General features: G+C 37.9%; 16 non-coding genes across 16 annotated transcripts; all 16 read right to left on the minus strand.

Annotated features, from left to right (window-relative positions):
• Positions 1-258: 258 nt before the first annotated feature.
• Trnap-agg (transfer RNA proline (anticodon AGG)) lies at positions 259-330 on the minus strand. The gene has a single exon. It is a non-coding gene; the product is annotated as a tRNA-Pro (tRNA).
• Positions 331-937: 607 nt separating this feature from the next.
• On the minus strand, positions 938-1,009 carry Trnap-ggg (transfer RNA proline (anticodon GGG)). The gene has a single exon. It is a non-coding gene; the product is annotated as a tRNA-Pro (tRNA).
• Positions 1,010-1,613: 604 nt separating this feature from the next.
• Positions 1,614-1,685, minus strand: Trnap-agg (transfer RNA proline (anticodon AGG)). Its single transcript has one exon. It is a non-coding gene; the product is annotated as a tRNA-Pro (tRNA).
• Positions 1,686-2,295: 610 nt separating this feature from the next.
• Positions 2,296-2,367, minus strand: Trnap-ggg (transfer RNA proline (anticodon GGG)). The gene has a single exon. It is a non-coding gene; the product is annotated as a tRNA-Pro (tRNA).
• Positions 2,368-2,971: 604 nt separating this feature from the next.
• Trnap-agg (transfer RNA proline (anticodon AGG)) lies at positions 2,972-3,043 on the minus strand. The gene has a single exon. It is a non-coding gene; the product is annotated as a tRNA-Pro (tRNA).
• Positions 3,044-4,314: 1,271 nt separating this feature from the next.
• On the minus strand, positions 4,315-4,386 carry Trnap-agg (transfer RNA proline (anticodon AGG)). The gene has a single exon. It is a non-coding gene; the product is annotated as a tRNA-Pro (tRNA).
• Positions 4,387-4,989: 603 nt separating this feature from the next.
• On the minus strand, positions 4,990-5,061 carry Trnap-agg (transfer RNA proline (anticodon AGG)). The gene has a single exon. It is a non-coding gene; the product is annotated as a tRNA-Pro (tRNA).
• A 1,951-nt stretch (positions 5,062-7,012) lies between these two features.
• Trnap-agg (transfer RNA proline (anticodon AGG)) lies at positions 7,013-7,084 on the minus strand. Its single transcript has one exon. It is a non-coding gene; the product is annotated as a tRNA-Pro (tRNA).
• A 605-nt stretch (positions 7,085-7,689) lies between these two features.
• On the minus strand, positions 7,690-7,761 carry Trnap-agg (transfer RNA proline (anticodon AGG)). Its single transcript has one exon. It is a non-coding gene; the product is annotated as a tRNA-Pro (tRNA).
• A 1,948-nt stretch (positions 7,762-9,709) lies between these two features.
• Positions 9,710-9,781, minus strand: Trnap-agg (transfer RNA proline (anticodon AGG)). The gene has a single exon. It is a non-coding gene; the product is annotated as a tRNA-Pro (tRNA).
• Positions 9,782-10,387: 606 nt separating this feature from the next.
• On the minus strand, positions 10,388-10,459 carry Trnap-ggg (transfer RNA proline (anticodon GGG)). Its single transcript has one exon. It is a non-coding gene; the product is annotated as a tRNA-Pro (tRNA).
• A 1,283-nt stretch (positions 10,460-11,742) lies between these two features.
• On the minus strand, positions 11,743-11,814 carry Trnap-agg (transfer RNA proline (anticodon AGG)). Its single transcript has one exon. It is a non-coding gene; the product is annotated as a tRNA-Pro (tRNA).
• Positions 11,815-13,767: 1,953 nt separating this feature from the next.
• On the minus strand, positions 13,768-13,839 carry Trnap-agg (transfer RNA proline (anticodon AGG)). The gene has a single exon. It is a non-coding gene; the product is annotated as a tRNA-Pro (tRNA).
• Positions 13,840-15,120: 1,281 nt separating this feature from the next.
• Positions 15,121-15,192, minus strand: Trnap-agg (transfer RNA proline (anticodon AGG)). The gene has a single exon. It is a non-coding gene; the product is annotated as a tRNA-Pro (tRNA).
• A 1,272-nt stretch (positions 15,193-16,464) lies between these two features.
• Positions 16,465-16,536, minus strand: Trnap-agg (transfer RNA proline (anticodon AGG)). Its single transcript has one exon. It is a non-coding gene; the product is annotated as a tRNA-Pro (tRNA).
• Positions 16,537-17,142: 606 nt separating this feature from the next.
• On the minus strand, positions 17,143-17,214 carry Trnap-agg (transfer RNA proline (anticodon AGG)). The gene has a single exon. It is a non-coding gene; the product is annotated as a tRNA-Pro (tRNA).
• Positions 17,215-19,004: the final 1,790 nt, after the last annotated feature.

Consider the following 19,004-nt stretch of genomic DNA (forward strand, 5'->3'; position numbering starts at 1 on the left):
TGAAACCTCCGATTGTGTCATTATATGGAGGGAGGATTACTGAATATTTGTAGGAAAGAGGTTACAAATAGCTTCCCCGTGGGCAATGCATACAGACAAATCGGAGTGTAATGTTGATTTGTAAAAATGTAAAGTAACATTTTTGAAACGAATCCATAAAGCAACTCTGCCAAGAATTCATTTCGAGAATCGTCATTCCAGAGATAGTAAATGCTTCACCGAATGCCTCACCATACCAATTATGTGTGATTTTTAGTTGGGCCTGTCCGGGAGTTGAACCCGGGACCTCTCGCACCCTAAGCGAGAATCATACCACTAGACCAACAGGCCATAAGAATCATCTAAAAAATTTAGGCAACAACTTGTTCATGGTCTTACGTGAAATATCCATCACACAGAACACAAAAAATGTTGTTTTTTCTTCAAAACATTCATAACATGAATGTTGGATATTATTTCTTGAATTGTCAAGACAACCATACAATCCAAGCCTCGAAAAAGCTCAACCAAAATATTCTTCAGCAATTGTCAGTTGATTGGTTATTACCCTTTACAGTAGAATATAGCCTTATGCACAAATTTGCGATAAGCAATTGGGCCTGTGCGGGAGTTTAACCTGCGACATCTCGCACCTGAAGCGAGAATCATACTAATAGGCCAACAGGCCAGGATATCATTAAAACCTCCGATTGTGTAATTATGTGCAGAGAAGATTACTGAAAATTTGTAGGAAAGAGGTTACAAATAGCTTCCTCGTGGGCAATGCATACAGACAAATCGGAGTGTAATGTTGATTTGTAAAAATGTAAAGTAACATTTTTGAAACGAATCCATAAAGCAACTCTGTCAAGAATTCATTTCGAGAATCGTCATTCCAGAGATAGTAAATGCTTCACCGAAGCTTATGACACTTACCAATTATGTGTGATTTGTAGTTGGGCCTGTCCGGGAGTTGAAACCGGGACCTCTCGCACCCCAAGCGAGAATCATGCCACTAGACCAACAGGCCATAGGAATCGTGTAAAATATTTAGGGAACAACTTGTTCAAGGTCTTACGTGAAATATCCATCATACAGAACACAAAAATGTTATTTTTTCGAAAAAACAATCATAACATGAATGTTGGATATTATTTCTTGAATTGTCAATTCAACCATACAATCCAAGCCACGAAAAAGCTCAACCAAAATATTTTTCAGCAATTGTCAGTTGATTGGTTATTACCCTTTACAGTAGAATATAGACTTATGCAGAAATTTGCGATAAGCAATTGGGCCTGTGCGGGAGTTTAACCTGCGACATCTCGCACCAGAAGCGAGAATCATACTAATAGACCAACAGGCCAGGATATCATTGAAACCTCCGATTGTGTCATTATATGGAGGGAGGATTACTGAATATTTGTAGGAAAGAGGTTACAAATAGCTTCCTCGTGGGCAATGCATACAGACAAATCGGAGTGTAATGTTGATTTGTAAAAATGTAAAGTAACATTTTTGAAACGAATCCATAAAGCAACTCTGTCAAGAATTCATTTCGAGAATCGTCATTCCAGAGATAGTAAATGCTTCACCGAATGCTTCACCTTACCAATTATGTGTGATTTTTAGTTGGGCCTGTCCGGGAGTTGAACCCGGGACCTCTCGCACCCTAAGCGAGAATCATACCACTAGACCAACAGGCCATACGAATCATCTAAAAAATTTAGGCAACAACTTGTTCATGGTCTTACGTGAAATATCCATCACACAGAACACAAAAAATGTTGCTTTTTCTTCAAAACATTCATAACATGAGTGTTAGATATTATTTCTTGAATTGACAAGACAACCATACAATCCAAGGCACGAAAAAGCTCAACCAAAATATTTTTCAGCAATTGTCAGTTGATTGGTTATTACCCTTTACAGTAGAACATAGTCTTATGTACAAATTTACGATAAGCAATTGGGCCTGTGCGGGAGTTTTACCTGCGACATCTCGCACCAGAAGCGAGAAGATTCATATTAATAGACCAACAGGCCAGGATATCATTGAAACCTCCGATTGTGTAATTATGTGCAGAGAAGATTACTGAAAATTTGTAGGAAAGAGGTTACAAATAGCTTCCTGGTGGGCAATGCATATAGACAAATCGGAGTGTAAAGTTGATTTGTAAAATTGTAAAGTAACATTTTTGAAACGAATCCATAAAACAACTCTGTCAAGTATTCATTTCGAGAATCGTTATTCCAGAGATAGTAAATGCTTCACCGAAGCTTATGACACTTACCAATTATGTGTGATTTGTAGTTGGGCCTGTCCGGGAGTTGAAACCGGGACCTCTCGCACCCCAAGCGAGAATCATGCCACTAGACCAACAGGCCATAGGAATCGTCTAAAATATTTAGGGAACAACTTGTTCAAGGTCTTACGTGAAATATCCATCACACAGAACACAAAAATGTTATTTTTTCGAAAAAACAATCATAACATGAATGTTGGATATTATTTCTTGAATTGTCAATTCAACCATACAATCCAAGCCACGAAAAAGCTCAACCAAAATATTTTTCAGCAATTGTCAGTTGATTGGTTATTACCCTTTACAGTAGAATATAGCCTTATGCACAAATTTGCGATAAGCAATTGGGCCTGTGCGGGAGTTTAACCTGCGACATCTCGCACCAGAAGCGAGAATCATACTAATAGACCAACAGGCCAGGATATCATTGAAACCTCCGATTGTGTCATTATATGGAGGGAGGATTACTGAATATTTGTAGGAAAGAGGTTACAAATAGCTTCCCCGTGGGCAATGCATACAGACAAATCGGAGTGTAATGTTGATTTGTAAAAATGTAAAGTAACATTTTTGAAACGAATCCATAAAGCAACTCTGCCAAGAATTCATTTCGAGAATCGTCATTCCAGAGATAGTAAATGCTTCACCGAATGCCTCACCATACCAATTATGTGTGATTTTTAGTTGGGCCTGTCCGGGAGTTGAACCCGGGACCTCTCGCACCCTAAGCGAGAATCATACCACTAGACCAACAGGCCATAAGAATCATCTAAAAAATTTAGGCAACAACTTGTTCATGGTCTTACGTGAAATATCCATCACACAGAACACAAAAAATGTTGTTTTTTCTTCAAAACATTCATAACATGAATGTTGGATATTATTTCTTGAATTGTCAAGTCAACCATACAATCCAAGCCACGAAAAAGCTCAACCAAAATATTTTTTAGCATTTGTCAGTTGATCGGTTATTACCCTTTACAGTAGAACATAGTCTAATGCACAAATTTGCGATAATCAATTGGACCTGTGCGGGAGTTTAACCTGCGACATCTCGCACCAGAAGCGAGAATCATACTAATAGACCAACAGGCTAGGATATCATTGAAACCTCCGATTGTGTCATTATTTGCAGAGAGGATTACTGAATATTTGTAGGAAAGAGGTTACAAATAGCTTCCTCGTGGGCAATGCACACAGACAAATCAGAGTGTAAAGTTGATTTGTAAAATTGTAAAGTAACATTTTTGAAACGAATCCATAAAACAACTCTGTCAAGAATCATCATTCCAGAGATAATAAATGCTTCACCGAAGCTTACGACACTTACGAATTATGTGTGATTTGTAGTTGGGCCAGTCTGGGAGTTGAACCCGGGACCTCTGGCACCCTAATCGAGAATCATGTCACTAGACCAACAGGCCATAGGAATCGTCTAAAATATTTAGGGAACAATTTTGCAAGGTCTTACGTGAAATATCCATCACATAGAACACAAAAAATGCTGGTTTTTTTCAAAACATTCATAATATGAATGTTGGATATTATTTCTTGAATTGTCAAGACAACCATACAATCCAAGCCACGAAAAAGCTCAACCAAAATATTCTTCAGCAATTGTCAGTTGATTGGTTATTACCCTTAACAGTAGAATATAGCCTTATGCACAAAATTGCGATAAGCAATTGGGCCTGTGCGGGAGTTTAACCTCCGACATCTCGCACCAGAAGCGAGAATCATACTAATAGACCAACAGGCCAGGATATCATTGAAACCTCCGATTGTGTCATTATATGGAGGGAGGATTACTGAATATTTGTAGGAAACAGGTTACAAATAGCTTCCTCGTGGGCAATGCATACAGACAAATCGGAGTGTAATGTTGATTTGTAAAAATGTAAATTAACATTTTTGAAACGAATCCATAAAGCAACTCTGTCAAGAATTCATTTCGAGAATCGTCATTACAGAGATAGTAAATGCTTCACCGAAGCTTATGACACTTACCAATTATGTGTGATTGTTAGTTGGGCCTGTCCGGGAGTTGAACCCGGGACCTCTCGCACCCTAAGCGAGAATCATGCCACTAGACCAACAGGCCATAGGAATCGTCTAAATTATTTAGGGAACAATTGTGCAAGGTCTTACGTGAAATATCCATCACATAGAACACAAAAAATGCTGTTTTTTTTTTAAAACATTCATAATATGAATGTTGGATATTATTTCTTGAATTGTCAAGACAACCATACAATCCAACCACGAAAAAGCTCAACCAAAATATTCTTCAGCAATTGTCAGTTGATTGGTTATTACCCTTTACAGTAGAATATAGCCTTATGCACAAATTTGCGATAAGCAATTGGGCCTGTGCGGGAGTTTAACCTGCGACATCTCGCACCTGAAGCGAGAATCATACTAATAGGCCAACAGGCCAGGATATCATTAAAACCTCCGATTGTGTAATTATGTGCAGAGAAGATTACTGAAAATTTGTAGGAAAGAGGTTACAAATAGCTTCCTCGTGGGCAATGCATACAGACAAATCGGAGTGTAATGTTGATTTGTAAAAATGTAAAGTAACATTTTTGAAACGAATCCATAAAGCAACTCTGTCAAGAATTCATTTCGAGAATCGTCATTCCAGAGATAGTAAATGCTTCACCGAATGCTTCACCTTACCAATTATGTGTGATTTTTAGTTGGGCCTGTCCGGGAGTTGAACCCGGGACCTCTCGCACCCTAAGCGAGAATCATACCACTAGACCAACAGGCCATACGACTCATCTAAAAAATTTAGGCAACAACTTGTTCATGGTCTTACGTGAAATATCCATCACACAGAACACAAAAAATGTTGTTTTTTCTTCAAAACATTCATAACATGAATGTTGGATATTATTTCTTGAATTGTCAAGTCAACCATACAATCCAAGCCACGAAAAAGCTCAACCAAAATATTTTTTAGCATTTGTCAGTTGATCGGTTATTACCCTTTACAGTAGAACATAGTCTAATGCACAAATTTGCGATAATCAATTGGACCTGTGCGGGAGTTTAACCTGCGACATCTCGCACCAGAAGCGAGAATCATACTAATAGACCAACAGGCTAGGATATCATTGAAACCTCCGATTGTGTCATTATTTGCAGAGAGGATTACTGAATATTTGTAGGAAAGAGGTTACAAATAGCTTCCTCGTGGGCAATGCACACAGACAAATTAGAGTGTAAAGTTGATTTGTAAAATTGTAAAGTAACATTTTTGAAACGAATCCATAAAACAACTCTGTCAAGAATCATCATTCCAGAGATAATAAATGCTTCACCGAAGCTTATGACACTTACGAATTATGTGTGATTTGTAGTTGGGCCAGTCTGGGAGTTGAACCCGGGACCTCTGACACCCTAATCGAGAATCATGTCACTAGACCAACAGGCCATAGGAATCGTCTAAAATATTTAGGGAACAATTGTGCAAGGTCTTACGTGAAATATCCATCACATAGAACACAAAAAATGCTGTTTTTTTTTCAAAACATTCATAATATGAATGTTGGATATTATTTCTTGAATTGTCAAGACAACCATACAATCCAAGCCACGAAAAAGCTCAACCAAAATATTCTTCAGCAATTGTCAGTTGATTGGTTATTACCCTTTACAGTAGAATATAGCCTTATGCACAAATTTGCGATAAGCAATTGGGCCTGTGCGGGAGTTTAACCTGCGACATCTCGCACCAGAAGCGAGAATCATACTAATAGACCAACAGGCCAGGATATCATTGAAACCTCCGATTGTGTCATTATATGGAGGGAGGATTACTGAATATTTGTAGGAAACAGGTTACAAATAGCTTCCTCGTTGGCAATGCATACAGACAAATCGGAGTGTAATGTTGATTTGTAAAAATGTAAAGTAACATTTTTGAAACGAATCCATAAAGCAACTCTGTCAAGAATTCATTTCGAGAATCGTCATTCCAGAGATAGTAAATGCTTCACCGAAGCTTATGACACTTACCAATTATGTGTGATTGTTAGTTGGGCCTGTCCGGTAGTTGAACCCGGGACCTCTCGCACCCTAAGCGAGACTCATGCCACTAGACCAACAGGCCATAGGAATCGTCTAAAATATTTAGGGAACAATTGTGCAAGGTCTTACGTGAAATATCCATCACATAGAACACAAAAAATGCTGTTTTTTTTTTCAAAACATTCATAATATGAATGTTGGATATTTTTTCTTGAATTGTCAAGACAACCATACAATCCAAGCCACGAAAAAGCTCAACCAAAATATTCTTCAGCAATTCTCAGTTGATTGGTTATTACCCTTTACAGTAGAATATAGCCTTATGCACAAATTTGCGATAAGCAATTGGGCCTGTGCGGGAGTTTAACCTGCGACATCTCGCACCTGAAGCGAGAATCATACTAATAGGCCAACAGGCCAGGATATCATTGAAACCTCCGATTGTGTAATTATGTGCAGAGAAGATTACTGAAAATTTGTAGGAAAGAGGTTACAAATAGCTTCCTCGTGGGCAATGCATACAGACAAATCGGAGTGTAATGTTGATTTGTAAAAATGTAAAGTAACATTTTTGAAACGAATCCATAAAGCAACTCTGTCAAGAATTCATTTCGAGAATCTTCATTCCAGAGATAGTAAATGCTTCACCGAATCTTATGACACTTACCAATTATGTGTGATTTTTAGTTGGGCCTGTCCGTGAGTTGAACCCGGGACCTCTCTCACCCTAAGCGAGAATCATACCACTAGACCAACAGGCCATACGAATCATCTAAAATATTTAGGGAACAACTTGTTTAAAGTCTTACGTGAAATATCTATCACACAGAACACAAAAAATGTTGTTTTTTCTTCAAAACATTCATAACATGAATGTTGGATATTATTTCTTGAATTGTCAAGTCAACCATACAATCCAAACCACGAAAAAGCTCAACCAAAATATTTTTCAGCAATTGTCAGTTGATTGGTTATTACCCTTTACAATAGAATATAGTCTAATGCACAAATTTGCGATAATCAATTGGGCCTGTGCGGGAGTTTAACCTGCGACATCTCGCTCCAGAAGCGAGAATCATATTAATAGACCAACAGGCCAGGATATCATTGAAACCTCCGATTGTGTCATTATATGGAGGGAGGATTACTGAATTTTTGTAGGAAAGAGGTTACAAATAGCTTCCTCGTGGGCAATGCATACAGACAAATTGGAGTGTAATGTTGATTTGTAAAAATGTAAAGTAACATTTTTGAAACGAATCCATAAAGCAACTCTGTCAAGAATTCATTTCGAGAATCGTCATTCCAGAGATAGTAAATGCTTCACCGAATGCTTCACCATACCAATTATGTGTGATTTTTAGTTGGGCCTGTCCGGGAGTTGAACCCGGGACCTCTCGCACCCTAAGCGGGAATCATACCACTAGACCAACAGGCCATACGAATCATCTAATAAATTTAGGCAACAACTTGTTCATGGTCTTACGTGAAATATCCATCACACAGAACACAAAAAATGTTGTTTTTTCTTCAAAACATTCATAACATGAATGTTGGATATTATTTCTTGAATTGTCAAGTCAACCATACAATCCAAGCCACGAAAAAGCTCAACCAAAATATTTTTTAGCATTTGTCAGTTGATCGTTATTACCCTTTACAGTAGAACATAGTCTAATGCACAAATTTGCGATAATCAATTGGACCTGTGCGGGAGTTTAACCTGCGACATCTCGCACCAGAAGCGAGAATCATACTAATAGACCAACAGGCTAGGATATCATTGAAACCTCCGATTGTGTCATTATTTGCAGAGAGGATTACTGAATATTTGTAGGAAAGAGGTTACAAATAGCTTCCTCGTGGGCAATGCACACAGACAAATCAGAGTGTAAAGTTGATTTGTAAAATTGTAAAGTAACATTTTTGAAACGAATCCATAAAACAACTCTGTCAAGAATCATCATTCCAGAGATAATAAATGCTTCACCGAAGCTTATGACACTTACGAATTATGTGTGATTTGTAGTTGGGCCAGTCTGGGAGTTGAACCCGGGACCTCTGGCACCCTAATCGAGAATCATGTCACTAGACCAACAGGCCATAGGAATCGTCTAAAATATTTAGGGAACAATTTTGCAAGGTCTTACGTGAAATATCCATCACATAGAACACAAAAAATGCTGGTTTTTTTTCAAAACATTCATAATATGAATGTTGGATATTATTTCTTGAATTGTCAAGACAACCATACAATCCAAGCCACGAAAAAGCTCAACCAAAATATTCTTCAGCAATTGTCAGTTGATTGGTTATTACCCTTTACAGTAGAATATAGCCTTATGCACAATTTTGCGATAAGCAATTGGGCCTGTGCGGGAGTTTAACCTCCGACATCTCGCACCAGAAGCGAGAATCATACTAATAGACCAACAGGCCAGGATATCATTGAAACCTCCGATTGTGTCATTATATGGAGGGAGGATTACTGAATATTTGTAGGAAACAGGTTACAAATAGCTTCCTCGTGGGCAATGCATACAGACAAATCGGAGTGTAATGTTGATTTGTAAAAATGTAAATTAATATTTTTGAAACGAATCCATAAAGCAACTCTGTCAAGAATTCATTTCGAGAATCGTCATTTCAGAGATAGTAAATGCTTCACCGAAGCTTATGCATTTACCAATTATGTGTGATTTGTAGTTAGGCCTGTCCGGGAGTTGAACCCGGGACCTCTGGCACCCTAATCGAGAATCATGTCACTAGACCAACAGGCCATAGGAATCGTCTAAAATATTTAGGGAACAATTTTGCAAGGTCTTACGTGAAATATCCATCACATAGAACACAAAAAATGCTGGTTTTTTTTCAAAACATTCATAATATGAATGTTGGATATTATTTCTTGAATTGTCAAGACAACCATACAATCCAAGCCACGAAAAAGCTCAACCAAAATATTCTTCAGCAATTGTCAGTTGATTGGTTATTACCCTTTACAGTAGAATATAGCCTTATGCACAAATTTGCGATAAGCAATTGGGCCTGTGCGGGAGTTTAACCTCCGACATCTCGCACCAGAAGCGAGAATCATACTAATAGACCAACAGGCCAGGATATCATTGAAACCTCCGATTGTGTCATTATATGGAGGGAGGATTACTGAATATTTGTAGGAAACAGGTTACAAATAGCTTCCTCGTGGGCAATGCATACAGACAAATCGGAGTGTAATGTTGATTTGTAAAAATGTAAATTAACATTTTTGAAACGAATCCATAAAGCAACTCTGTCAAGAATTCATTTCGAGAATCGTCATTCCAGAGATAGTAAATGCTTCACCGAAGCTTATGACACTTACCAATTATGTGTGATTTGTAGTTGGGCCTGTCCGGGAGTTGAACCCGGGACCTCTCGCACCCTAAGCGAGAATCATGCCACTAGACCAACAGGCCATAGGAATCGTCTAAATTATTTAGGGAACAATTGTGCAAGGTCTTACGTGAAATATCCATCACATAGAACACAAAAAATGCTGTTTTTTTTTCAAAACATTCATAATATGAATGTTGGATATTATTTCTTGAATTGTCAAGACAACCATACAATCCAAGCCACGAAAAAGCTCAACTAAAATATTCTTCAGCAATTGTCAGTTGATTGGTTATTACCCTTTACAGTAGAATATAGCCTTATGCACAAATTTGCGATAAGCAATTGGGCCTGTGCGGGAGTTTAACCTGCGACATCTCGCACCTGAAGCGAGAATCATACTAATAGGACAACAGGCCAGGATATCATTAAAACCTCCGATTGTGTAATTATGTGCAGAGAAGATTACTGAAAATTTGTAGGAAATAGGTTACAAATAGCTTCCTCGTGGGCAATGCATACAGACAAATCGGAGTGTAATGTTGATTTGTAAAAATGTAAAGTAACATTTTTGAAACGAATCCATAAAGCAACTCTGTCAAGAATTCATTTCGAGAAACGTCATTCCAGAGATAGTAAATGCTTCACCGAAGCTTATGACACTTACCAATTATGTGTGATTTGTAGTTGGGCCTGTCCGGGAGTTGAAACCGGGACCTCTCGCACCCCAAGCGAGAATCATGCCACTAGACCAACAGGCCATAGGAATCGTCTAAAATATTTAGGGAACAACTTGTTCAACGTCTTACGTGAAATATCCATCACACAGAACACAAAAATGTTATTTTTTCGAAAAAACAATCATAACATGAATGTTGGATATTATTTCTTGAATTGTCAATTCAACCATACAATCCAAGCCACGAAAAAGCTCAACCAAAATATTTTTCAGCAATTGTCAGTTGATTGGTTATTACCCTTTACAGTAGAATATAGCCTTATGCACAAATTTGCGATAAGCAATTGGGCCTGTGCGGGAGTTTAACCTGCGACATCTCGCACCAGAAGCGAGAATCATACTAATAGACCAGCAGGCCAGGATATCATTGAAACCTCCGATTGTGTCATTATATGGAGGGAGGATTACTGAATATTTGTAGGAAAGAGGTTACAAATAGCTTCCTCGTGGGCAATGCATACAGACAAATCGGAGTGTAATGTTGATTTGTAAAAATGTAAAGTAACATTTTTGAAACGAATCCATAAAGCAACTCTGTCAAGAATTCATTTCGAGAATCGTCATTCCAGAGATAGTAAATGCTTCACCGAATGCTTCACCTTACCAATTATGTGTGATTTTTAGTTGGGCCTGTCCGGGAGTTCAACCCGGGACCTCTCGCACCCTTAGCGAGAATCATACCACCAGACCAACAGGCCATACGAATCATCTAAAAAATTTAGGCAACAACTTGTTCATGGTCTTACGTGAAATATCCATCACACAGAACACAAAAAATGTTGTTTTTTCTTCAAAACATTCATAACATGAATGTTGGATATTATTTCTTGAATTGTCAAGTCAACCATACAATCCAAGCCACGAAAAAGCTCAACCAAAATATTTTTTAGCATTTGTCAGTTGATCGGTTATTACCCTTTACAGTAGAACATAGTCTAATGCACAAATTTGCGATAATCAATTGGACCTGTGCGGGAGTTTAACCTGCGACATCTCGCACCAGAAGCGAGAATCATACTAATAGACCAACAGGCTAGGATATCATTGAAACCTCCGATTGTGTCATTATTTGCAGAGAGGATTACTGAATATTTGTAGGAAAGAGGTTACAAATAGCTTCCTCGTGGGCAATGCACACAGACAAATTAGAGTGTAAAGTTGATTTGTAAAATTGTAAAGTAACATTTTTGAAACGAATCCATAAAGCAACTCTGTCAAGAATTCATTTCGAGAATCTTCATTCCAGAGATAGTAAATGCTTCACCGAATCTTATGACACTTACCAATTATGTGTGATTTTTAGTTGGGCCTGTCCGGGAGTTGAACCCGGGACCTCTCTCACCCTAAGCGAGAATCATACCACTAGACCAACAGGCCATACGAATCATCTAAAATATTTAGGGAACAACTTGTTTAAAGTCTTACGTGAAATATCTATCACACAGAACACAAAAAATGTTGTTTTTTCTTCAAAACATTCATAACATGTATGTTGGATATTATTTCTTGAATTGTCAAGTCAACCATACAATCCAAGCCACGAAAAAGCTCAACCAAAATATTTTTTAGCAATTGTCAGTTGATTGGTTATTACCCTTTACAATAGAATATAGTCTAATGCACAAATTTGCGATAATCAATTTGGCCTGTGCGGGAGTTTAACCTGCGACATCTCGCACCAGAAGCGAGAATCATATTAATAGACCAACAGGCCAGGATATCATTGAAACCTCCGATTGTGTCATTATATGGAGGGAGGATTACTGAATTTTTGTAGGAAAGAGGTTACAAATAGCTTCCTCGTGGGCAATGCATCAGACAAATCGGAGTGTAATGTTGATTTGTAAAAATGTAAAGTAACATTTTTGAAACGAATCCATAAAGCAACTCTGTCAAGAATTCATTTCGAGAATCGTCATTCCAGAGATAGTAAATGCTTCACCGAAGCTTATGACACTTACCAATTATGTGTGATATTTAGTTGGGCCAGTCCGGGAGTTGAACCCCGGACCTCTGGCACCCTAATCGACAATCATGTCACTATACCAACAGGCCATAGGAATCGTCTAAAATATTTAGGGAACAACTTGTTCAAACTCTTACGTGAAATATCCATCACACAGAACACAAAAAATGTTGCTTTTTCTTCAAAACATTCATAACATGAATGTTGGATATTATTTCTTGAATTGACAAGACAACCATACAATCCAAGGCACGAAAAAGCTCAACCAAAATATTTTTCAGCAATTGTCAGTTGATTGGTTATTACCCTTTACAGTAAAACATAGTCTTATGTACAAATTTGCGATAAGCAATTGGGCCTGTGCGGGAGTTTTACCTGCGACATCTCGCACCAGAAGCGAGAAGAATCATATTAATAGACCAACAGGCCAGGATATCATTGAAACCTCCGATTGTGTAATTATGTGCAGAGAAGATTACTGAAAATTTGTAGGAAAGAGGTTACAAATAGCTTCCTGGTGGGCAATGCATATAGACAAATCGGAGTGTAAAGTTGATTTGTAAAATTGTAAAGTAACATTTTTGAAACGAATCCATAAAACAACTCCGTCAAGTATCATCATTCCAGAGATAATAAATGCTTCACCGAAGCTTATGACACTTAAGAATTATGTGTGATTTGTAGTTGGGCCAGTCTGGGAGTTGAACCCGGGACCTCTGGCACCCTAATCGAGAATCATGTCACTAGACAAACAGGCCATAGGAATCGTCTAAAATATTTAGGGAACAATTTTGCAAGGTCTTACGTGAAATATCCATCACATAGAACACAAAAAATGCTGTTTTTTTTTCAAAACATTCATAATATGAATGTTGGATATTATTTCTTGAATTGTCAAGACAACCATACAATCCAAGCCACGAAAAAGCTCAACCAAAATATTCTTCAGCAATTGTCAGTTGATTGGTTATTACCCTTTACAGTAGAATATAGCCTTATGCACAAATTTGCGATAAGCAATTGGGCCTGTGCGGGAGTTTAACCTCCGACATCTCGCACCAGAAGCGAGAATCATACTAATAGACCAACAAGCCAGGATATCATTGAAACCTCCGATTGTGTCATTATATGGAGGGAGGATTACTGAATATTTGTAGGAAACAGGTTACAAATAGCTTCCTCGTGGGCAATGCATACAGACAAATCGGAGTGTAATGTTGATTTGTAAAAATGTAAATTAACATTTTTGAAACGAATCCAGAAAGCAACTCTGTCAAGAATTCATTTCGAGAATCGTCATTCCAGAGATAGTAAATGCTTCACCGAAGCTTATGACACTTACCAATTATGTGAGATTGTCAGTTGGGCCTGTCCGGGAGTTGAACCCGGGACCTCTCGCACCCTAAGCGAGACTCATGCCACTAGACCAACAGGCCATAGGAATAGTCTAAAATATTTAGGGAACAATTGTGCAAGGTCTTACGTGAAATATCCATCACATAGAACACAAAAAATGCTGGTTTTTTTTCAAAACATTCATAATATGAATGTTGGATATTATTTCTTGAATTGTCAAGACAACCATACAATCCAAGCCACGAAAAAGCTCAACCAAAATATTCTTCAGCAATTGTCAGTTGATTGGTTATTACCCTTTACAGTAGAATATAGCCTTATGCACAAATTTGCGATAAGTAATTGGCCTGTGCGGGAGTTTAACCTGCGACATCTCGCACCTGAAGCGAGAATCATACTAATAGGCCAACAGGCCAGGATATCATTAAAACCTCCGATTGTGTAATTATGTGCAGAGAAGATTACTGAAAATTTGTAGGAAAGAGGTTACAAATAGCTTCCTCGTGGGCAATGCATACAGAAAAATCGGAGTGTAATGTTGATTTGTAAAAATGTAAAGTAACATTTTTGAAACGAATCCATAAAGCAACTCTGTCAAGAATTCATTTCGAGAATCGTCATTCCAGAGATAGTAAATGCTTCACCGAAGCTTATGACACTTACCAATTATGTGTGATTTGTAGTCGGGCCTGTCCGGGAGTTGAAACCGGGACCTCTCGCACCCCAAGCGAGAATCATGTCACTAGACCAACAGGCCATAGGAATCGTCTAAAATATTTAGGGAACAATTTGTTCAAGGTCTTACGTGAAATATCCATCACACAGAACACAAAAATGTTATTTTTTCGAAAAAACAATCATAACATGAATGTTGGATATTATTTCTTGAATTGTCAATTTAACCATACAATCCAAGCCACGAAAAAGCTCAACCAAAATATTTTTCAGCAATTGTCAGTTGATTGGTTATTACCCTTTTCAGTAGAATATAGCCTTATGCACAAATTTGCGATAAGCAATTGGGCCTGTGCGGGAGTTTAACCTGCGACATCTCGCACCAGAAGCGAGAATCATACTAATAGACCAACAGGCCAGGATATCATTGAAACCTCCGATTGTGTCATTATATGGAGGGAGGATTAATGAATATTTGTAGGAAAGAGGTTACAAATAGCTTCCTCGTGGGCAATGCATACAGACAAATCGGAGTGTAATGTTGATTTGGAAAAATGTAAAGTAACATTTTTGAAACGAATCCATAAAGCAACTCTGTCAAGAATTCATTTCGAGAATCGTCATTCCAGAGATAGTAAATGCTTCACCCAATGCTTCACCTTACCAATTATGTGTGATTTTTAGTTGGGCCTGTCCGGGAGTTGAACCCGGGACCTCTCGCACCCTAAGCAAGAATCATACCACTAGACCAACAGGCCATACGAATCATCTAAAAAATTTAGGCAACAACTTGTTCATGGTCTTACGTGAAATATCCATCACACAGAACACAAAAAATGTTGTTTTTTCTTCAAAACATTCATAACATGAATGTTGGATATTATTTCTTGAATTGTCAAGTCAACCATACAATCCAAGCCACGAAAAAGCTCAACCAAAATATTTTTTAGCATTTGTCAGTTGATCGGTTATTACCCTTTACAGTAGAACATAGTCTAATGCACAAATTTGCGATAATCAATTGGACCTGTGCGGGAGTTTAACCTGCGACATCTCGCACCAGAAGCGAGAATCATACTAATAGACCAACACGCTAGGATATCATTGAAACCTCCGATTGTGTCATTATTTGCAGAGAGGATTACTGAATATTTGTAGGAAAGAGGTTACAAATAGCTTCCTCGTGGGCAATGCACACAGACAAATTAGAGTGTAAAGTTGATTTGTAAAATTGTAAAGTAACATTTTTGAAACGAATCCATAAAACAACTCTGTCAAGAATCATCATTCCAGAGATAATAAATGCTTCACCGAAGCTTATGACACTTACGAATTATGTGTGATTTGTAGTTGGGCCAGTCTGGGAGTTGAACCCGGGACCTCTGGCACCCTAATCGAGAATCATGTCACTAGACCAACAGGCCATAGGAATCGTCTAAAATATTTAGGGAACAATTGTGCAAGGTCTTACGTGAAATATCCATCACATAGAACACAAAAAATGCTGTTTTTTTTTCAAAACATTCATAATATGAATGTTGGATATTATTTCTTGAATTGTCAAGACAACCATACAATCCAAGCCACGAAAAAGCTCAACCAAAATGTTCTTCAGCAATTGTCAGTTGATTGGTTATTACCCTTTACAGTAGAATATAGCCTTATGCACAAATTTGCGATAAGCAATTGGGCCTGTGCGGGAGTTTAACCTGCGACATCTCGCACCAGAAGCGGAAATCATACTAATAGACCAACAGGCCAGGATATCATTGAAACCTCCGATTGTGTCATTATATGGAGGGAGGATTACTGAATATTTGTAGGAAACAGGTTACAAATAGCTTCCTCGTTGGCAATGCATACAGACAAATCGGAGTGTAATGTTGATTTGTAAAAATGTAAAGTAACATTTTTGAAACGAATCCATAAAGCAACTCTGTCAAGAATTCATTTCGAGAATCGTCATTCCAGAGATAGTAAATGCTTCACCGAAGCTTATGACACTTACCAATTATGTGTGATTGTTAGTTGGGCCTGTCCGGGAGTTGAACCCGGGACCTCTCGCACCCTAAGCGAGACTCATGCCACTAGACCAACAGGCCATAGGAATAGTCTAAAATATTTAGGGAACAATTGTGCAAGGTCTTACGTGAAATATCCATCACATAGAACACAAAAAATGCTGTTTTTTTTTCAAAACATTCATAATATGAATGTTGGATATTATTTCTTGAATTGTCAAGACAACCATACAATCCAAGCCACGAAAAAGCTCAACCAAAATATTCTTCAGCAATTCTCAGTTGATTGGTTATTACCCTTTACAGTAGAATATAGCCTTATGCACAAATTTGCGATAAGCACTTGGGCCTGTGCGGGAGTTTAACCTGCGACATCTCGCACCTGAAGCGAGAATCCTACTAATAGGCCAACAGGCCAGGATATCATTGAAACCTCCGATTGTGTAATTATGTGCAGAGAAGATTACTGAAAATTTGTAGGAAAGAGGTTACAAATAGCTTCCTCGTGGGCAATGCATACAGACAAATCGGAGTGTAATGTTGATTTGTTAAAATGTAAAGTAACATTTTTGAAACGAATCCATAAAGCAACTCTGTCAAGAATTCATTTCAAGAATCTTCATTCCAGAGGTAGTAAATGCTTCACCGAATCTTATGACACTTACCAATTATGTGTGATTTTTAGTTGGGCCTGTCCGGGAGTTGAACCCGGGACCTCTCTCACCCTAAGCGAGAATCATACCACTAGACCAACAGGCCATACGAATCATCTAAAATATTTATGGAACAACTTGTTTAAAGTCTTACGTGAAATATCTATCACACAGAACACAAAAAATGTTGTTTTTTCTTCAAAACATTCATAACATGAATGTTGGATATTATTTCTTGAATTGTCAAGTCAACCATACAATCCAAGCCACGAAAAAGCTCAACCAAAATATTTTTTAGCAATTGTCAGTTGATTGGTTATTACCCTTTACAATAGAATATAGTCTAATGCACAAATTTGCGATAATCAATTGGGCCTGTGCGGGAGTTTAACCTGCGACATCTCGCACCAGAAGCGAGAATCATATTATTAGACCAACAGGCCAGGATATCATTGAAACCTCCGATTGTGTCATTATATGGAGGGAGGATTACTGAATATTTGTAGGAAAGAGGTTACAAATAGCTTCCTCGTGGGCAATGCATACAGACAAATCGGAGTGTAATGTTGATTTGTAAAAATGTAAAGTAATATTTTTGAAACGAATCCATAAAGCAACTCTGTCAAGAATTCATTTCGAGAATCGTCATTCCATAGATAGTAAATGCTTCACCGAAGCTTATGACACTTACCAATTATGTGTGATATTTAGTTGGGCCTGTCCGGGAGTTGAACCCCGGACCTCTGGCACCCTAATCGACAATCATGTCACTATACCAACAGGCCATAGGAATCGTCTAAAATATTTAGGGAACAACTTGTTCAAAGTCTTACGTGAAATATCCATCACACAGAACACAAAAAATGTTGCTTTTTCTTCAAAACATTCATAACATGAGTGTTGGATATTATTTCTTGAATTGACAAGACAACCATACAATCCAAGCCACGAAAAAGCTCAACCAAAATATTTTTCAGCAATTGTCAGTTGATTGGTTATTACCCTTTACAGTAGAACATAGTCTTATGTACAAATTTGCTATAAGCAATTTGGCCTGTGCGGGAGTTTTACCTGCGACATCTCGCACCAGAAGCGAGAAGAATCATATTAATAGACCAACAGGCCAGGATATCATTGAAACCTTCGATTGTGTAATTATGTGCAGAGAAGATTACTGAAAATTTGTAGGAAAGAGGTTGCAAATAGCTTCCTGGTGGGCAATGCATATAGACAAATCAGAGTGTAAAGTTGATTTGTAAAATTGTAAAGTAACATTTTTGAAACAAATCCATAAAACAACTCTGTCAAGTATTCATTTCGAGAATCGTTATTCCAGAGATAGTAAATGCTTCACCGAAGTTTATGACACTTACCAATTATGTGTGATTTGTAGTTGGGCCTGTCCAGGAGTTGAAACCGGCACCTCTCGCACCCCAAGCGAGAATCATGCCACTAGACCAACAGGCCATAGGAATCGTCTAAAATATTTAGGGAACAACTTGTTCAAGGTCTTACGTGAAATATCCATCACACAGAACACAAAAAATGTTGTTTTTTCTTCAAAACATTCATAACATGAATGTTGGATATTATTTCTTGAATTGTCAAGTCAACCATACAATCCAAGCCACGAAAAAGCTCAACCAAAATATTTTTTAGCATTTGTCAGTTGATCGGTTATTACCCTTTACAGTAGAACATAGTCTAATGCACAAATTTGCGATAATCAATTGGACCTGTGCGGGAGTTTAACCTGCGACATCTCGCACCTGAAGCGAGAATCATACTAATAGGCCAACAGGCCAGGATATCATTAAAACCTCCGATTGTGTAATTATGTGCAGAGAAGATTACTGAAAATTTGTAGGAAAGAGGTTACAAATAGCTTCCTCGTGG

The sequence above is a fragment of the Hydractinia symbiolongicarpus genome, chromosome 7 (assembly GCF_029227915.1).
Source record: "Hydractinia symbiolongicarpus strain clone_291-10 chromosome 7, HSymV2.1, whole genome shotgun sequence".
Taxonomy (NCBI): domain Eukaryota; kingdom Metazoa; phylum Cnidaria; class Hydrozoa; order Anthoathecata; family Hydractiniidae; genus Hydractinia; species Hydractinia symbiolongicarpus.